Here is a 21,988-nt window from a genome sequence, read left to right as displayed (position 1 = left end):
TGTGAACCCTGGGAATAGGTGTGTAAGAAATTTGACTAATGGCAGTAGTTGTACAGATAGACTTTTATAAAGCATTCCAAGGTTCATGAAACAACTTGAACAGTAACATGAAAATGGAGTTCATGGAACATCAGGAAGATTGCAAGTAACCTGGTCATTTGAAAATGTATAGTATATAGGAAGATATAGTGAGCTACAAGGCTACTGCCTTGTAGTAGGTTGGCAGGTTGGCAACAGGGGCTTTCTATTATATATGCTAATAACATTCTCTAGTGTAAAAAGATAATTTTGGCAATAGAATGAAACCATTGAAAGGAGAGATAGGGCCAAGTGTGGTGGCTCACACCTGTAGACCAAATGCTTTAAGAGGCTTAGATGGGAGGATCACATGAGGCTAGGAGTTCATGACCAGCCTGGCCAACAAAGTGAGACTCTGCCTCTGCAAAAGAAATATAAAAAATTAGCATGGTGGCACACGTGTGGAGTCCCAGCTACCTGGGAGGCTGAGGCAGGAGAATCACTTGAGCCCAATAGTTAGAGGCTGTAGCAAGCTATGATTGTGTCACTGCACTCTAGCCTGGGCAGCAGAGCAAGAATCCATCTAGTAAAAAAAAAAAAAAAAAAAGGAGATAGTAGAGCCAAGGAGATCAATTCAGACATTATTACCATAGGTCTAGTTAGAATATGCTGGCTTCTAAGTAAAGACTTCTCTTTAGAGTAGGTAGAAGTCTAGACTTTTTGATTATTGTATCCGAGGTCAAAGTCTAATCTGTCTTTTTTAAAATTAGAAAATTAAAATTTATTTTATTAAGTGCCTAATATGTGCCAGGTACCCTTTCAAAGCACTTTTAAAGGTTCTCTTGCTTAATTCTATCAACTCTACTAGAAGGTTGAGATTATTATCCTGATTTTCAAATGAAGAAACTGAGTTCAGAGAGGTAAGTGCCCTAAGCAAATCTTCTAATATTTCCCACTTTATGAAGGATTGTGCTCATTTCTTACCTTCAGGGCCTTCATTTTGTATAAGAGCCTGCTGTCAGCCATAATCTTGGCTGTGACTTGGATATTTTGTAAAAAACTTAAAAAATGATGATTTAGCCCATGTCCTCAGTGTGCAGCCTCTCAGTACTCTTTTAGTCCAAGCCTGACTGATACTCTTCTTGCTCTTAAATACTGAGAATGCTTGAGAGATAACATTTATGTAAAAATGGTTATCACAATGTAACATGAACACTGAGACTTGAATCTAGAATGAATCATGAAGAAATACCAGCAGTTCTTTCTAAGCATCAGAGAAGAAAATAACTGGATAATATTTTAAGGACTGCGGTGTCAGGAGTTGAGTTTAACACAGAGGCACATTTCTGCATGGTTTCTCAGATAGCACAGTTTAAAGATCAGCCTCCCCAGTTACCTTGCAGGCCTGTGATACAAATTAGTAAAATTCTGTCTCATGGCCCCTGGGTTACTCTGTTTCACTCAGGCCCATCCCAATTAAGGTGGGAAGAGTTAGGAACCTTGTATACAAGGGAAGAGGACCTGAGACCTAAAGTAGGAGAGTGGAAAGAATTGTGGAACTTGAGCTACATTAACCCAGAAACCGCCAGAAGAGCATAGTAGAATGTTATAGGATATGATTAAGATTTTTGGCTGGGAATTAAATATAAAGAAGACCATAGCAGATGTCATCTGGGAGGTGGTTAGGATTAAGTGCCTATTGAAATTTTTGACTCCAAGAAATCTCTGCATCTCATCCAGAAAGATAAAAAACTCTCTGGACAAGTACAGAATCCTTTCAGGAATTTATTTGCAGTCCACAGAAGCAAAACAGTAAGCCCTCAGATCTCTAGAGTGCTGTAGTATAGTGCCCACTTGCCTAGTTTCAGGCAGAACCTGTGTTTCTGAAGGCACTGCTGAATGTTTTGATACTCCCACTCTGCTCAGACTGCATATTTAAAAGTTAGTTTATTAACCCATTTATTTTAGAGAAAGCAACTGAAAAAGTCATACTATATTAGTCATAACATGCTAATGGAGGGTTATAAACCTTTGCAGAACTCAAAAAGCAACCATGAGTTCTTGTCGTAGTCTTTTTTTTTTTTTTTTTTTTTGCTGTTATAGCAGAATATCACAGACTGTGTTATTTATTTATTTATTTATTTATTTATTTATTTATTTTTGAGATGGAGTCTCGCTCTGCCACCCAGGCTGGAGTGCAGTGGTATGATCTTGGCTCACTGTAACCTCCACCTCCCAGGTTCAAGAGATTCTCCTGTCTCAGCCTCCCCAGTAGCTGGGACTACAGGTGCATGCCACCACACCTGGCTAATTTTTGTATTTTTAGTAGAGACGGGGTTTCACCATATTGGCCAGGCTTGTCTCAAACTCCAGACCTTGTGATTTGCCCACCTCGGCCTCCCAAAGTGTTGGGATTACAGGCATGAGCCCCCACGCCCGGCCTTGTAATTTGTAAGAACAGAAATTTACTTGGCTTATGATTCTGAAGGCTGGGAAGTCCAAGGCTGAGGGACTGTCTCTGGTGAGGGTCGTCTTGCTATGTTATAACATGGCAAAGGCATCACACTGGTGGGTGAGAGAGAGGGAAAGAAGCAAGCCAAACACCCTCTTTTATAAGGACCTCTCTCCTGTGATAATGGCATTAATCCATTTATGAGGGCAGAGCCTCTCTCTCACCTTATATAAAAATAAACTCAAAATGGACAAAGACTTTAAGATGTGAAATGATAAAATTATGGAAGACAACCTAGGAAAAAAACTTCTGGACATTGCTGTAGGCAAAAAATTCATGACTAAGACCCCAAAAGCAAATGCAATTAAAACAAAAATAAGTAAATGGGACCTAAATAAATAAATGGAACCTAATTAAACTAGAAAACTTCTGTGCAGCAAAGGGAATAATCAGCAGAGTAAACACACAACCTACAGAATGGGAGAAAATATTTGCAGATTATGCATCTGACAAAGGACTAATATCTAGCATCTACAAGGAACTCAAATCATCGAGAAAAAACAAATAATCCCATCAAAAAATGGGCAAATTATATGAATAGACATTTCTCAAAAGAAGATATACAAATAGCTAATAAACATATTAAAAATGTTCCAGATCACTAATTATCAGGGAAATGCAAATTAAAACCTCAATGAGATACCACCTTACTCCTGCAAGAATGGGCTTTATAAAAAGTCAAAAGACAATAGATGTTGGCATGGATGTGGTAAAAAGGGAACGCTTAGACACTGCTGGTGGGAATGTAAAGTAGTGCAACCTCAGTGGAAAACAGTATGGAGATTTCTTAAAGAGCTAAAAGGAGATCTATCATTTCATCCAGCAACCCCACTACTGGGTATCCACCCAAAGGAAAAGAAGTCCATTTATCAAAAAGACACCTGCATACGAATGTTCATTGCAGCACAATTCACAAAGTATGGAACCAACCTGAGTGCCCATCAACCAATGAATGCATAAAGAAAATATGGTATACATACACCATGGAATACTACTCAGCCATAAAATAAGAATGAAATAATGTCCTTTGCAAGAACTTGGATGGAGCTGGAGGCTATTATTCTAAGTGAAGTAACTCAGGAACTCGCAGAACCACAAGATAAGGGGTTGATAAATGAAGGCCTGGGGAGGTAGACAGTGGGAGGGAACAGTCCTGCTCCTGATGTGGAAAACCAAATACTGTATTTTCTCACTTATAAATGGGAGCTAAGCTATGGGTACACAAAGGCATACAGAGTGATTAATGGACTTTGGAGACTCAGATGGGGAAGGATGGGAGGGGTTGAGAGATAACAAACTACATATGGGGCACCATGTACATTTCTCAGGTGGTGGGTGCACAAAAATCTCAGACTTCACCAGTATACAGTTCATCCATGTAATCAGAAATTACTTGTACCCCAAAAGCTATTGAAATAAAAAATTATTAATAAAAATATATGCAGAAATGTTAGGTTACAATTTTCATATATCTGTAGCAGGTATTTTTGTGCAGGTAAGTTTTCAATGATAAAAAAGTTGGTGCTATTGTGTTTTTTTTCTCATAATACCTTAATTTAAATGCTGAGCATATTCCTTTTTGTTAATCAGAGAAGAATGAAATGGAAATTTCTGAATCAGAATTAAAAGTTTCAGTGGAGTAAGTGGGAGAAGGCAGGGTAGTTTTCCAAGCTTCATAGCTCAGGTTAACAGCTTAAAACAGCTGCCTTTGTATTGCCATATCTTGTCTGGTTCTCAGAACTCAGTCTCGCTTAGGAGCTGTGGGCTTCCACGGGCTTTTTTATGGGTTACTATGACTAAGAAACACAATAATCACCTTCCAAGATGATACACTCACTTTTAGAAGTATTAGATTGTGGGCACTTTGTGAATCTGCCCTCTCAGAGTTCTATCCCCCAGCATTTTCTGAGCATTCTTTCTGCCTTTCTCCACTGGTGTCGTATCCAATTTTCAACTTGTTCACAATAGTTTCTTCTCTATGTCAAGCCCTCTTCTGCAGTATATTTTGTGTAGAGTCTTAGATTTTCCACTCCTGGGCTGTCTGTTCTTCCCTAAGACATCTGTCACACCTCTTGTTCCTGTTTAATTTTTTTATGATTAAAACTATGGATTTAGCAGTCATCACAGATTCATGCATTTTCATTGCTAATAAAATATACCACAATCTGTTCATCCCCACACTCAATGGTGGGCCTTTGGGTTGTTTCAAGTTTGTGGGTGTTTCCAGTCTGCAGCACAATGTGGCTATGGTTGTTCTTGAAAGGTGTCCTGGGGCACAGGAGCACACCTGTCTCTGGGTTATAAAACAAGCAGTGGAATTCTAGGGTCATAGTAACCACAATACAAGCCTTTTTCAGGTAAAACATTTCTAAAGCAAAGTATGCAGATTATATAATGTACACGAACAAAGTAAAACAAATCAGTATACATGATTTGGAGTTAAATGTCAAAATTGTAATCACTATCTTTTCTGTGTACATCATCTCTGCTCCACTCATGCTGGATATTTTCCTAATTGTCATCTAGAATGACCTGGGACAGCTGGATTCAGATTCAGCAGAGAGACTCCACCCCTCCATGAGGAGGCCTGGTTTGCACTTCCATTTCATTTTGGAGATTCTTGTACTGTAGACTACGCAGAACCACAAGATAAGGGGTTGATAAATGAAGGCCTGGGGAGGTGGGCAGTGGGAGGGAACAGTCCTGCTCCTGATGTGGAACTTCACAGCCTAAGCCTGGAAAGACCTGGTATCAGGGAACAAGGAGGAGGGGTGAGAGGCTATTTTAGGGGGAAGTACGGACAATGGAGGATGAGAGACCAGGGCAGGACATGTGGGCACAGAATAGGATCAGGAGGTATTACAGAGGAAGAGGCAGCCATTCTGGGGCCAGGGAAGAGAATCATATTACTCAGCTCTCCCTCCTCCCTCTCCTCAGCTCTCCTCGTATTTCTCCCATATTGTGTCTGCTCATTCTGTTCCCCTTTCTTCTGCATCCCGGGAGGACACACAGGGCCTGCTATGGACTGAAAGTTTGTGTCTTTCTCTATTAGTTCATTTTCATACTGCTATAAAGAACTGCCCAAGACTGGGTAATTTATAAAGGAAAGAGGTTTAATTGACTCACAGTTCAGCATGGCTGGGGAGGCCTCTGGAAACTTACAATCAAGGCAGAAGATGAAGGGGAAGCAATGCACCTTCTTCACAAGGTGTCAGGAAGGAGAAGTGCTAAGCCAATGGGGAAGAGCCCCTTATAAAACCATCAGATCTCATGAGAACTGACTATCATGAGAACAGCATAAGGGAAACTGCCCCCATGATTCAACTGCCTCTACCTGGTCTCTCCCTTGACACCTGGGGATTATGGGGATTACAATTCAAGATGAGATTTGGGTGGGGACACAAAGCCTAACCATATCACTCCCCCACATACTTATATCGAAATCTTTACCCCAAAGGTAATGGTATTAGGAAGTAGGAGCTTTTGGGAGTTATAGATTATAAAAACAGTCCTCATAGATGCGATTAGGGTCCTCATAAAACAGGCCCCAGAGAGCTGCCTTGTGCCTTGTATCGTAAGAGAGAGGTGACATCTGTGATTTAGGAAAAGAGCCCTCCCTGGACACCAAATTGGCCAGTGCCTCCATCGTGTTCTTTCCAGATGCTAGAACTGAGAACAATTAATTTCTACTGTTTATAAATTGCTGAGTTCATGGTGTTTTGTGGTTTCAGCCTGGATCAGCTAAGACTGGGGGTCATAGGACCCCACATAGTAGGCTCAAACAGTAATGTTTTCATTTATTCTAAAATCAGAAGAAAAATCATGTTGTTTTGGATTAAAGAAAATCTTTTAACATACAGTCATAATACATTCTCTTTATAACAGCACAATGGGATATATATCTTACTCTTTGATAGATGGAGGGGCCCAACAAGGCAAAAGTATTAATATCTAGTGTTTTGGAACATCATAATGTGAATTGGATACTATAAAAGTCTTATTTGTAGTGAAAGTAAAGATATACTCAAAAACTCAAACACAAGAGAATGAGTCAAACTTTTTAACCTTTGTCCTTAGCGGCACCTAACTAGAAGCTTTCTTTTTCCAGGGAAGGGGTCCTACCTGGAGAGCCCAGAGTAGGTTTCTTTCAGCTCTTGCAGTTCAGCCTAAGTTTGTTTCTTTCAGGTCTTGCACTTCAGCCTAAGTTTATTTCTTCTTCTTTCCGTGTTGGAGGTTCTGAGCTCAGATGAAGAAGGTTTTCCTGAAGATTGCAGATACTGCCTCCTGTTTTAGGAGAAATGAGGAAGAGCTGCATTATGCATCTTATCAATGACGCAACTCTCTCCCAATCCACACAGATGAGCTGAAGTGAAATAATGATTTAAAGAGGTCAGATGATCAAAGATGATCCCAGTAGGACATGGCAGCAGTAGGGCAGCTCCTAAATGAAATGAATCAGCCCCACTACCAGACAACTATTTCCTCAGCTCTATGGGCCCTGGAAATTGCTGTGAGTGGGAACAGTCCTACCCACAGAAGAAGAGAAACAGCCATCAGAAGGAAGTATAGGATCCCAAAAGTAAGCGAGAAGAAAAACAGCAAATTTATTGAAAACAAAGGTGTTCTAAAATTATGCTGTGTTTGCTATCTTACCTTTGAGATAAAGTGTCTCAAGGTAACTCTCATCTGTCATGTACCTTCATAAGATCCCCCATAACCTCAGAATTTTTGACCACAAAGAATAAGCCTCAATATTGTAGAGCTCAAAGCTGCATTTTTCCCCTGGTTTTGTTTGTCTTTTTTTTTTTAAATTACATAGTTAAATCACCCATTCTCTAGGAAAAAAATGAGATGACATATTGAAAACTATGAAAGTTGGTCAACTCCACTGGTCTGAAGAGAAACAGGAGTCTATTTATGCACTTAGAAAAGCTGTACATATGTGTCTGCCTCTAGGATCATGTAATAAAAAAAGTTAGCCACGCATGGTGGTGCATGCCTGTAGTCTCAGCTACTAGGGAGGCTGAGGCAGAAGAATTGCTTGAACCCGGGAGGCAGAGGTTGCAGTGAGCCAAGATCACGCCATTGCACTCCAGCCTGGGTGACAGAGCAAGACTCTGTCCCCCCTACTCCCGCCCCCCAAAAAAGAAAACTGTCTTTTAAAGAGAGCAAGACTTTATATCATCTAGAAATCACACACAATAAAATTGGATAATTTAGCTCTATGAAAACAAGTTTAGCTCTATGTTATCCAAAATTGCATAATATTAGTTCTCTAAAACCCAACTGTCATACAGTTTTCATCAGGTAACACTGGTCAGTGAGAATTTCCTGTGGTTATCCTGGGAATGACCTGCAAAAAATGCTATTGACAAATAGCATATCTCTTTAATATACCTTGAATAATTTTTTCAAAGATCAAAGGAAGATCTGCTCACATAGATGAGAAAAAACCAGTGAAGAACTCTGGCGACTCTAAAAGCCAGAGTTTCTTCTTACCTCCAAGCATCCATACTAGCTCATCAGCAGTGGTCCTTAACCAGACTGAAATAACTGAAATGATAGACATATGATTGGAATTTGGAAGACAAGGAATCTCATCAAGATGCAACAGAAGGTTGAATCACAATCCAAGGAAACCAGTAAAACAGTTGAAGAGTTGAAAGATGAAACAGTCATTTTAAAAGAGAACCAAACTGAACTTATGGAAATGAAAAATTCAATACAGGAATTTCAGAATACAATTGGAAGCATTGATAACAGAATAGACCAAGCTGGGGAAAGAATCTCAGAGCTCAAAGAACATTGCTTCAAATGAATACAGTCACACAAAAGTAAAAATATAAGAATTTTTAAAATGAACAAAATTCCTGAGAAATATGGAATTCTGTAAGGAAACTAAACCAACATACAACTCATTGGCATTCCTGAAAAAATTGGAGAGAGAGCAAGAAACCTGGAAAATATATTTGAGGATATTGTCTACAAACATTTCCCCCAGGTTCTCTAGAGAACTCGACATGCAAATTCAGGAAATTCAGATAACCCCTGTGAAATACTATACATGATGACCTTTCCAAAGACACATAATCATCAGATTCTACAACGTTAATGTAAAATAAAAAAATCTTAAAAGCAACTGGAGAGAAGTTTTGGGTCATATACAAAGCGGGGACTCCTCAGGCTAACAGTGGATCTTTCAGGAGGAACCTTGCAAGCCAGAAGAAATTTGGGGGTCTATATTCAACATGCTTTAGGAAAGAAATTCCAGTTAATAATTTCATATTCATCCAAAGTAAGCTTCACAGTGAAGGAGAAGTAAAAACCTTTTCAGACATGAAAATGTTAAGGAAATTCATTACCACTAGACCTGCATTACAAGATGTCTTTTGGGAAGTGTTAAACGTGGAAGCAAACACATGTTACTTGCCACCACAAAAACACGCTTAAGTACATAGCCCACTGACACTATAAAGCAACTATATAATGAAGTCTACATGATAGCCAGCTAACAACATGATGACAGGACCAAATCCTCACCTATCGATACTATCCTTGAATGTAAATGGACTAAATGCCCCACTTAAAAGACACAGTGTGGCAAGTTGAATATAAAGAAGCAAGACTCAACTGTATGCTGTCTTCAAGAGAACCATCTCATATGCAGTGACACTGATAGGCTCAAAGTAAAGAGATGGAAGACAATCTATCAAGCAAAGAGGAGAAAAAATAGGGCTTGTAATTCTTATTTCAGGCAAAACAGATTTTAAACCAATAATGATCTAAAAGGACAAAGAAGGGCATTACACCATGATAAAGGGTTCAATTCAACAAGAAGACTTAACTATCATAAAAATACATGCACCCAGCAGTGGAGAACCCAGATTCATAAAACAAGATCTATAAGGAACTTAACAAACAAAAAACCAACAACCCCATTAAAAACTGGGCAAACAAGGTGAACAAATACTTCCCAAAAGAAGACATATTTGTAGCCCACAAGCATATGAAAAAAATTCTTAACATCAGTAATCATCAAAGAAATGCAAATCAAATCCACAATGAGTTACCATCTCATACCAGTCAGAATGGCAAATATTAAAAGTCAGAAAATAACAAATGTTGGCGAGATTGCAGAGAAAATTGAATACTTATACACTGCTAGTAGGAATATAACTTAGTTCAGCCACTGTGTAAATTAGTTTGGAGATTTCTCCAGCAACTTAAAATAGAACTACCATTCAAACCAGCAATCTCATCACTGGGTGTATACTCATAGTAATATAAATTATTTTACCAAAAAGACAAACGCAGTCAAATGTTCATCACAGCATTATTCACAATAGCAGGAAATGGAATCAGCCTAGATGCCCATCAGTGGTGGCCTGGGTAAAGAAAATGTGATACATATACACCATGGACTACTATGCAGCCATAACATACTGTGCCGTTTTTTAAAGGCATAAACATATCCTTTGCGGCAACATAAATGAAGGTCCTAAGCAAATCAATGCAGGAACAGGAAACCAAATACCACACATTCTCTCTTATAAGTGGGAGCTAAACATTGAGTACACGTGGAAACAAAGGAAAATATAGACCAGAGTCTACTTGAGAGTGGAGGGTAGGAGGGAGGTGGAGGGTGGGGGTAGAAAAAATACCTATCAAATACTATTCTCACTAATTAGGTGACAAAAACATTTGTATACCAAACCACAGTGACACACAATTTACTCATGTAACAAACCTGCACGTGTACTGCCTGAACCGAAAATAAAAGTTGAAAAGGAAACATAAAATTTGAACCCATGTGACGTATTTTTTCTCTAAATTGAAAACTCTGTACAAAACTAATGTTGCTACTGTCTTCCATCATGCATCAGATGAAACACACGCACACATATATCCGTGTGTGTATATATGTATATATGTGTGTACATATGGTGTATATGTATATATAATTTTGCATAATGTTGATTTGGAAAAGTAAAGGTGACTCAAGAGAAGATATATTGTCTATTAAAAATAAGTCCACATAAGAAAAAGACTAAGCCATAACATGTAGTGATGAATGATCAAAGGAATGTTAAAATTTTACTTTATTTTTTAATCAGTTCCCCTTAATCACTCTTAAATTTTAGCATAATCAGCAATGGAAGATCCTTAGAACTTTTGAGAAGTAATACATAACAAATATTAACAACAAAATACAAAAATGAAGAAGAGAATTAAATAATGCAGTGACTACATAAAATAAAACCATTAGTCTAATGCTGTGTTTTTCTAAAGGCATATATACGGGTAATTGCCACATGAAAAGGTGCTGAATATCATTAGTCAGTGGAAAATGCAAGTAAAAACAACATAAGATACCATTTTACACTCACTAGTGTAGCTAAAATTAAAAAAAAAAAAAGAGAACAGCAAATTTGCTGAGAAGGCGGAGAACTGGAACCTTCCTATATTGCTGGTAAAACATAAAATGATAGAACTACTTTGAAATCCACTTTGGCAGCTTTTTAAGAAGTTAATCGGCGGGGCACCCTGACTCAGGCCTGTAATCCCAGCACTCTGGGAGGCCGAGACAGGTGGATCATGAGGTCGGAGATCGAGACCATCCTGGCCAACACGGTGAAACCCTGTCTGTACTAAAAAAATAAAAAATACAAAAAATTAGCCGGGCATGGTGGCAGGCGCCTGTAGTCCCAGCTACTCAGGAGGCTGAGGCAGGAGAATGGCGTGAACCCAGGAGACGGAGCTCGCAGTGAGCCGAGATTGCGCCACTGCACTCCAGCCTGGGTGACAGAGTGAGACTCCGTCTCAAAAAAAAAAAAAGTTAAACATAAGTTTACCATATAACCCAGCTATTTCACACTTAGAAATCTGAGAGAAACAAGAACATAGGTCTACCAAAAACTCGTGCTGAAATGTTCATTGCAGTGTTATTCATGATAGCAAAACCTGGAAACAAATGTCTGTCACTGTTATGTGAATAAATAAAATGTGGTATTATCTGCACAATGGAATTCTAGTCAGCAATTAACAAGCAGAGAAATCTGATACATGCTACAGCATGGATGAATCTTAAAACACTATGCTAAATGAAAGATGCTAGTCACAAAAGACTGTCTATGGTCTGATGCCATTTATGTAATATGTCCAGAAAAGATGACATTTGTAGGCAGAAAATGGATTAATTGTTTTGTTGGGGCTGCAGAAGAGAGTAGGATTCGCTACAACAGCACTGGAAAAAATTGGGAAGGTAAAGGTAATGTTCTAAAAGTGTATTATGGTACTGGTTGAGACACTCTATATAAATTGAGTCACATATTTACAATGGGTCCATTTCATTATATACAAATCTGATATGAAATTAAGACAGGAAAGTGCTAAATCAAGGGGTTGGGTGTCCTGTGATCCTGTGACGATCACTGCACGTTGAGGTGCAACAATCTGAGTCAACAGCAGATGGTTACTTAGAGCAGATGGCGACTCCGATGTCACATGCTTGAGAAAGGGGTTCCTGGGCCTTCAGTCTCTGGCCCTGCAAGCTCCCACAGAATTCAGATAATAGATGTGATAAATGAAGACAGCCTCTGCCTCTCAGGTAGTGCAAGGAGACCAGTTGTACCATATAAAGGTCTGGGGAGAGTCAGTTTGTTGGAAGAAGCTTTGCAGACATTTTGGGTGACAAAAGGAAAAAATCATGGGGGAGAAGTGAGAGCTGCAGAATGAGGGGGTTGCTCGAAGCAAAAGCTGCTCAAAAATCTTTGGTGGGATTTGAGGAGATTTGTGTCTTGTATGGTCTGACCCAGCAACCTTTTGGTTAACAGAAGGCACCAGAGAGAAAAACTGCTATGAACTTTTGCTATATGCTAATAGTACAAAATGAGAACATACTCCCTACCCACAATACTATTTCATTGATTTCCATCTTTATCTTTGTAATTTACTTTCTTCTTACTTTAAGATTAATTTACTCTTCCAGGTTCTTGTGGTAGAAGCAGAAATCACTGATTTGAAATCATTTTAAAATTTTTATGGGCTTTTATAAATACAGGCTTTATAAGTATAGACTTTTAATGCTATAAATCCCCTTCTCCATTTTCATATGTTTTCACCTTCCTTCAGTTCAAAACAATTTCTAATTTCCCCTTTTTAAAATTATTTTATTTCAATAACTTTTGGGGAACAGGAGGTGTTTGGTTACAGGGAGAAGTTATTTGGTGGTGATTTCCAGGACTGTGGTGCACCCATCACACGAGCATTGTACCCAATGTGTAGTCTTTTATCCCTCCCTCTTCCTTTCCCTTTCCCTGGAGTCCCCAAAGTTCACTTTATTATTCGCATGCCTTTGCATCCTCATAGCTTAGCCCCAACTTATGAGTGAGAAGTAATGATGTTTGGTTTTCCATTACTGAGTTACTTCACTTAGAATAATAGTCTCCAACTCTATCCAGGTTGCTGTGAATGCCATTATTTTGTTCATTTTTATGGCTGAGTCGTATCCCATGGTATACATAAACCACACTTTCTTTATGCACTTGTTGATTGATGGGCATTTGAGTTGGTTCCCTATTTTTGCAATTGAAAATTGTGCTACTATAAACATGAGTGTGAAAGTGTCTTTTTCATATAATGACTTCTTTTCCTCTGGCTAAACACCCAGTAGTGGGGTTGCTGGATCAAACGGTAGATCTACTTTTCGTTCTTTAAGGGATCTCCACACTGTTTTCCATAATGGTTGTACTCGTTTACATTCCCATCAACAGTGTAAAAGTGATCACTTTTCACCAAATTCAAGCCAACGTGTATAGTTTTTTGATTTTTAAAATTATGGCCATTCTTACAGGAGTAAGGTTGTATCATATTGTGGTTTTGGTTTGCATTTCCCTGATAATTAGTGATGTTGAGAGCATTTTTTCATATGTTTCCTGGTCATTTGTTTATTTTCTTTTGAGAATTGTCTATTCATGTCCTTGGCCCACTTTTTAAAAAATTTTACTTTTTAAGTTCTGGGATGCATGTGCTGAACAAGCAGGTTTGTTACATAGGTATGTGCCCTGGTGGTTTGCTGCACTTATCAACCCATAATCTAGATCTTAAGCCCTGCATGCATTAGGTATTTGTCCTAATGCTCTCCCTCCACTTGCCCCCAACCCCCTGTCAGGCCCTGGTGTGTGATGTTCCTCTCCCTGTGTCCATGTGTTCTCATTGTTCAGCTCCTACTTATGAGTGAGAACATGCAGTGTTCAGTTTTCTGTTCCTGCATTAGTTTGCTTAGAATGATGGTTTCCAGCTTCATCCATGTCCCTGCAAAGGACATGCACTCATTCTTTTTTATGGCTGCGTAGTATTCCATGATATATATGTGCCACATTTTCTTTATCTAATCTATCATTGATGGACATTTGGGTGGGTTCCAAGTCTTTGCTATTGTAAATAGTGCTGCAATAAACATACATGTCAATGTGTCCTTATAGTAGAATGATTTATAATCTTTTTTTTTTTTTTTTTTTTTTTTGAGACAGGAGTCTCGCTCTGTCGCCCAGGCTGGAGTGCAGTGGCACGATCTCGGCTCACTGCAAGCTCCGCTTCTCGGGTTCACGCCATTCTCCTGCCTCAGCCTCCTGAGTAGCTGGGACTACAGGCACCCGCCACCGTGCCCGGCTAATTTTTTTTTTTGTATTTTTAATAGAGACGGGGTTTCACTGTGGTCTCGATCTCCTGACCTTGTGATCCGCCCGCCTCGGCCTCCCAAAGTGCTGGGATTACAGGCGTGAGCCACCGCGCCCGGCGATTTATAATCTTTTGGGTATATACCCAGTAATGGGATTGCTGGGTCAAATGGTATTTCTGATTCCAGATCCTTGAGGAATCGCCACACTGTCTTCCACAATGGTTGAACCAATTTACACTCCCACCAACAGTGTAAAAGCGTTCCTATTTTTCCACATCCTTGCCAGCATCTGTTGTTTCCTGACTTTTTAATAATCACCATTCTAACTAACATGAGATTGTCTCTCATTGTAGCTTTGATTTGCATTTCTTTTTCTTTTCTTTTCTTTGTTTTTGATGGAGTCTCGCTCTGTCACCAGGCTGGAGTGCAGTGGCACGATCTCAGCTTACTGCAAGCTCCGCCTCCCGGGTTCACGCCATTCTCATGCCTCAGCCTCCCGAATAAGCTGGGACTACAGGCACCCGCCTCCATGCCCGGCTAATTTTTTGTATTTTTTTTTAGTAGAGATGGAGTTTCACCATGTTGGCCAGGATGGTCTCGATCTCTTGACCTCGTGATCTGCCCGCCTCGGCCTCCCAAAGTGCTCGGATTACAGGCCACTGCCTGTAATGAGCCACTGCCTCCGGCCTGATTTGCATTTCTTTAATAACCAGTGATGATGAGCTTTTTTTCATATGTTTGTTGGCCGTATAAATGTCTTATTTTGACAAGTGTCTGTTCATATCCTTTGGCCACTTTTTGATGGGGTTGTTTGTTTTCTTGTAAATTTCTTTAAGTTCCTTGTAGATTCTGGATATTAGACCTTTGTCAGATGGATAGATTGCAAAAATTTTCTCACATTCTGTAGGTTGCCTATTCACTCTGATGATAGTTTTTGTTTGTTTGTTTGTTTGCTGAACAGAAGCTTTTAAGTTTAATTATATCCCATTTGTCAATTTTGGCTTTTGTTGCCATTGCTTTTGGTGTTTTAGTCATTAGGACTTTGCCCATGCCAATGTCCTAAATGGTGTTGTGTAGGTTTTCTTTTAGGGTTTTTATGGTTTTAGGTTTCAGGTTGAAGTATTTAATCAATCTTGAGTTAATTTTTGTATGAGATGTAAGGAAAGGGTCCAGTTTCTGTTTTCTGCATATGGCTAGCCAGTTTTCCCAGTACCATTTATTAAATAGTGAATCCTTTCCTCATTGCTTGTTTTGTCAGGTTTGTCGAAGATCAGATGGTTGTATATGTATGGTGTTATTTCTGAGGCCTCTATTCTGTTCCATTGGTCTATACATCTGTTTTGGTACTAGTACCATGCTGTTTTGCTTATTGTACCCTTGTGTGAAGTCACGTAGCGTGATACCTCCAGCTTTGTTCTTTTTGCTTAGGATTGTCTTGGCTATACGGGCTCTTTTTTTGGTTCCATATAAAATTTAAAGTCGTTTTTTCTAATTATGTGAAGAAAGTCAATGGTAGCTTGATGGGAATAGCATTGAATCTATAAATTACTTTGGGCAGTGTGACCATGTTCATAACATTGATTCTTCCTATCCATGAACCTGGAATGTTTTTCCATTTGTTTGTGTCCTCTCTTATTTCCTTGAGCAGTGGTTTGTAGTTCTCCTTGAAGAGGTCCTTCAAGTCCCTTATAAGTTGTATTCTTAGACATTTTATTTTCTTTGTAGCAATTGTGAATGAGAGTTCATGCATGATTTGGCTCTCTGTTTGTCTACTATTGGTATATAAGAATGCTTGTGATTTTTGCACATTGATTTTTTATCCCAAGACTTTGTTGAAGTTGCCTATCAGCTTAAGGAGTTTTGGGGCTGAGATGATGCAGTTTTCTAAATATACAATCATGTCATCTGCAGACAGACAACTTGACTTCCTGTCTTCCTATTCGAATACCCTTTATTTCTTTCTCTTGCCTGATTGCCCTGGCCAGAACTTCCAATACTATGTTGAATAGGAATGGTGAGAGAAGGTACCCTTGTCTTGTGCTGGTTTTCAAATGGAATGCTTCCAGCTTTTGCCCACTCAGTATGATATTATTTTGAGATAGATTCCATCAATACCTAGTTTATTGAGAGTTTTTAGCATGAAGGGGTGTTGAATTTTATTGAAGGCCTTTTCTGCATCTATTGAGATAATAATGTAGCAATGCAGCTTTTGTCATTGGTTCTGTTTATGTGAAGGATTACATTTATTGATTTGCCTATGTTGAACCAGCCTTGCATCCCAGGATGAAGCTGATTTGATCGTGGTGGATAAGCTTATTTATGTGCTGCTGGATTTGGTTTGCCAGTATTTTATTGAGGATTTTTGCATGGATGTTCATCAGGGATATTGGCCTGAAATTTTCTTTTTTTGTTGTGTCTCTGCCAGGTTTTGCTATCAAGATGATGCTGGCCTTATAAAATGAGTTAGGGAGGAGTCCCTCTTTTTCTATTGTATGGAATAGTTTCAGAAGGAATAGTACCAGCTCCTCTTTGTACCTCTGGTAGTATTTGGCATGAGTCTGTCTGGTCCTGGACTTTTTTTTGTTGGTAGGCTATTATGCCTCAATTTGAGAACTTGTTATTCGTCTATTCAGGGATTTGACTTCTTCCTGGTTTAGTCTTGAGGGGGGTGTGTATGTATCCAGAAATTTATCCATTTCTTCTAGACTTTCTGGTTTATTTGCATAGAGGTGTTTATAGTATTCTCTGATAGTAGTTTGTATTTCATGTGGGATCAGTGGTGATATCCCCTTTACCATTTTTTATTATGTCTATTTGAATCTTCTCTATTTTTTTATTAGTCTGGCTAGCAGTCTATTTTGTTAATCTCAAAAAAATAGCTCCTGGATTCACTGATTTTTTGAAGGGCCTTTCGTGTCTCTATCTTCTTCAGTTCTGCTCTGGTCTTAATTATTTCTTGTCTTCTGCTAGCTTTTAAATTTGTTTGCTCTTCTCAAGTTCTTTTAATTGTGATGTTAGGGCATCGATTTTAGATCTTTTCTGCTGTCTTGTGTGGGCATTTAGTGCTATAAATTTCCCACTAAACACTGCTTTAACTGTGTTTCAGAGATTCTGGTACATTGTCTCTTTGTTCTCATTGGTTTCAAAGAACACTATTTTTGTCTTAAATTTTGTTATTTACCTGGTAGTCATTCAGGAGCAGGTTGTTCAGTTTCCATGTGGTTTTGCTGTTTTGAGTGGGCTTCTTAATCTTGAGTTCTAATTTGATTGCACTGTGGTCTGAGAGACTTTTATGATTACTGTTCTTTTGCATTTGCTGAGGAGTGTTTTACTTCCAATTATATGGTCAATTTTAGAATAAGTGCTATGTGCTGCTGAGAAGAATGTATATTCTGTGGTTTTGAGGTGGAGAGTTCTGTAGATGTCTATTGGGTCCACTTAGTCCAGAGCTGAGTTCAAGTGCTGAATATCCTTATTCATTTTCTGTCTCATTGATCTGTCTAATATTGACAATGGGGTGTTAAATTCTCTCACTATTGTTGTGTGGGAGTGTAAGTCTCTTTGTAGATCTCTAAGAACTTGTTTTATGAATCTGGGTGCTCCTGTATTGGATGCATATATATTTAGGATAGTTAGCTCTTCCTGTTGAATAGATCCCTTTACCATTATGTAATGCCCTTCTTTTGCTTTTTTGATCTTTGTTCGTTTAAAGTCTGTTTTATCAGAGACTAGAATTTCAACCTCTGCTTTCTTTTGCTTTCCATTTGCTTTGTAAATATTCTTCCATCCCCCCACCCCCTTTTTTTTTGTTTTGAGCCTATGGGTGTCTTTGCACATGGAATGGGTCTCCTGAATACAGCACACCGATGGGTCTTGACTCTTTATCTGATTTGCCAATCTGCATCTTTTAATTGGGGCATTTAGCCATTTACATTTAAGGTTAATATTGTTATGTGTGAATTTGATTCTGTCATCATGATGCTAGCTGGTTATTTTGCACATTAGTTGATGCAGTTTCTTCATAGTGTCATTGGTCTTTATATTTTGGTGTGTTTTCACAGTGGCTGGTAATGGTTTCTCCTTTCCATATTTAGGGCTTCGTTCAGGAGCTCTTGTAAGGCAGGCCTGATGGTGACAAAATCCCTCAGCATTTACTTGTTGGGAAAGGATTTTATTTCTTCACTTATGAAGCTTAGCTTGGCTGGATATGAACTTCTGGGTTGAAAATCCTTTTCTCTAAGAATGTTGAATATTGGCCCCCACTCTCTTCTGGCTTGTAGGGTTTCTGCAAAGAGATCCACTGTTAGTTTGGTGGGCTTTCCTTTGTGGGTAACCCGACCTTTCTCTCTGGCTGCACTTGATATTTTTTCCTTCATTTCAACCTTGGAGAATCTGATGATTATGTGTCTTGGGGTTGCACTTCTTGAGGAGTATCTTAGTGATGTTATCTGTATTTCCTGAATTTGAATGTTGCTTAGCCCACTTTCTGATGGAATTATTTGTTTTTTCTTGCTGATTTGTTTGAGTTCCTTGTAGATTCTGGTTGTTAGTCCTTTGTCAGATGCATAGTTTGTGAAGATTTTCTCCCACTTTGTGAGTTGTCTCTTTACTCTGCTGTTTATTTTGCTGTGCAGAAGCTTTTTAGTTTAATTAAATCCCATCTATTTATCTTTGGTTCTGTGGCATTTGCTTTTGGGTCCTTGGTCATGAAGTCTTTGCCTAAGCCATTGTCTAGAAGAGTTTTTCTGATATTATAGAACTTTTATGGTTTTAGGTCTTAGATTTAAGTCTTTTATCCATCTTGAGCTGATTTTTGTGTAAGGTGAGAGATGAGGATCCAGTTTTATTCTTCTACATGTAGCTTGCCAATTTTCTCAGCACCACTTGTTGAATATGGTGTCTTTTCCCCATTTTATGTTTTTGTTTGTTTTGTCAAAGGTCAGTTGCTATAAGTATTTGGCTTTGTTTCTGAGTTCTCTATTCTGTTTCATTGGACTATGTGCCTATATTTATACCAGTACCATGCTGTTTTGGTGACTAAGACCGTTTAGTGTAGTTTGAAGTCAGATAATGTAATGCCTGATTTGTTTTTGTTTTGCTTCATCTTGCTTTGGCTAGGTGGGCTCTTTATGGCTCCATATGAATTTTAGGAATCTACAAGGAACTCAAATCAGCAAGAAAAAAAAAACAATCCCATCAAAAAGTGGACTAAGGACATGAATAGACAATTCTCAAAATATGTGTACAAATAGCTAACAAATGTGAAAATTGCTCAACATCACTAAATATCAGGAAAATGCAAATCAAAACCACAATGCAATACCACCTTACTCCTGCAAGCATGGCCACAATTAAAAAGTCAAAAAGTAATGGATGTTGGCCTGGATGTGGTGAAAAGGGAACACTTTTACACTGTTAGTGGGAATGTAAACTAGTTCAGCCAGTAGGGAAAACAGTATGGAGATTCTTTAATGAATTAAAAGTAGACCTATCATTTGATCCAGGAATCCCACTACTCAGTATCTGCCCAGAGGAAAAGAAGTCATTATATAAAAAAGACACTTGCACATGCACGTTTATAGTGGCATAATTTGCTTATTGCAAAGATATGGAACCAGCCCAAATGTCCATCAATCAATGAGTGGATAAAGAAAATGTGATACACACACACACACACACACACCCCATGGACTACTACTCAGCCACAAAAGGAATGAAATAAAGGCATTTGCAGCAACCTGGATGGGGTTGGAGGCATTTTTTCTGAGTGATGGGGTTGGAGGCATTTTTTCTGAGTGAAGTAACTCAGGAATGGAAAACCAAATATAGTATGTTCCCACTTATAAGTGGGAGCTACGCTATGAGGACAGAAAGGCAAAATAATGATATAATGGACTTTGGGTACTCGGAGGAAAGGATGAGAAGTGGTGAGGGATAAAAGATTGCACACTGGATACAGTGTACACTGCTCAGTTTATGAGTGCACCACAAGCTTGGAAGTAATTATTAAAGAACTTGTCCATTTAACCAAACATCATCTGTTCCCCAAAAACCTATTGAAATAAAAAAATAAAAATTTTTTAAAAATTAAAAAATTGCACAATCTATTGCTATTATTGTTTATACAATCGATTTTCTTTTTCTTTTCCTTTTTTTTTTTTTTTTTTTTGATGAGTCTTGCTCTGTTTCCCAGTATGGAGTGCAGTGGTGCAATCTCAACTCACTGCAACCTCTGGCTCCTGGGTTCAAATGATTCTTGTACCTCCTCCAAGTATCTGGAACTACAGGTGCACACCACCATGTCAGTGTAATTTTTGTATTTTTAGTAGAGACAGGGTTTCGCCATGTTGCCCAGGCTGGTCTCGAATTCCTGTCCTCAAGCAAGCCACCTGCTTCAGGCTCCCAAAGTGCTGGGATTATCAGCATGAGTCACTGCACAGGGCCTCAATTTTCTTTTAAAGAGTTTTAACTAATAAGAAAATGAAATGCGTATATTTGTTCACGTGTTACCATTTCTAGTGCTTGACATTGTTTTGTGGACACCCAGATTTCCATCTCATACCTTTTTCCTTCTGTAGGAAGGATGTCCTTTAACATTTTTGGAGCACAGGTCTGCTGGTGATGAATTTTCACATTTTATATTTTTGAATGTACCTTTATTTCACCTTTGTTTTTTTGAAAGCTAATTTTGCAGTGTATAGAATTCTATGTGGGCAATTTTAGTCTTTGAGTGTTTAAAGCTGTGACTCCTCTGTGTTCTTATGTGCATTGTTGCTGGTGACAGATCTGATGTCATCCTTATAATATCTTTGTTCCAGTGTAGATAAGGTGTGTTTTTCCTCTGGCTTCTTTTAAGAGTTTTTTAATCATCATTGAACAATTTATGATATGCCTTGGTGTCATTTCTTCATATTTCTAGTGCTTGAGTATGTTGACTTTGTGGATCTGTGGATTTATAGTTCTTATTACATTTGGTAAGATTAGATTTTTGTTTTTTGGGGGGTTGTCTCCCCCTTTGGGACAGGATCTTGCTACATTGCCCAGGCTGTTCTCAAACTCGTGGGCTTACCTGATCCTCCTGCCTCAACCTTTTGAATAGCTGGGACCACAGGCCTGTGCCACCACACCTTACCTCGCTTGGTGAGTTTTGGATTATTATTTCTTTCAAGAGTTTTTCTGCCATCACTGTGTTTGCCTTTGATGGACTCTAGTCACCTGTGTATGAGGTCAGCTGAATTGCTCCACAACTCATTGATGCTTTTCCCTTTATTTTTTTTCTCAGTATTTCTTTTTACTTTTCTTTGCTATGCCTTAACATTTACAATATTTTTTCTTCATTTTCTAATTTCCTGTTAATCCCTGGCAGGACACTTCCTCTCAGATATCACAGTTTTTATTTCTTTACTCTTTTTAGCTTTTGTAGAGATGGGGTCTTACTTCGTTTCCGAGGCTGCTCTTGAACTCCTGGGCTCAAGTGATCCTCCTGCATAGGCCTCCCAAAGTGATGGAATTGCAAGCATGAGCCACAGCACCAAGCCTCAGTTTTTATTTCTTAATGTTAGCTTGAATCTTTTTATACCTTTTTTTTTTTCCATCTACTTAATTTGGGGGATGTATGGAATACAGTTATAAAAACTGATTTAATGATCTTTTCTGGTAATTCTAACACCTGTGTCAGCTCTGAGTCAGTTTAATATGATTGATTTGTCCCTTCATTGTGGTCATTTCCCTGTTTTAGTGTGGCTCAAAAGTTTGATAGAAAACCAAACACTGCGAAT

The sequence above is a fragment of the Macaca nemestrina genome, chromosome 1 (assembly GCF_043159975.1).
Source record: "Macaca nemestrina isolate mMacNem1 chromosome 1, mMacNem.hap1, whole genome shotgun sequence".
Classification (NCBI taxonomy): Eukaryota; Metazoa; Chordata; class Mammalia; order Primates; family Cercopithecidae; genus Macaca; species Macaca nemestrina.
This window is presented reverse-complemented; position numbering follows the sequence as displayed.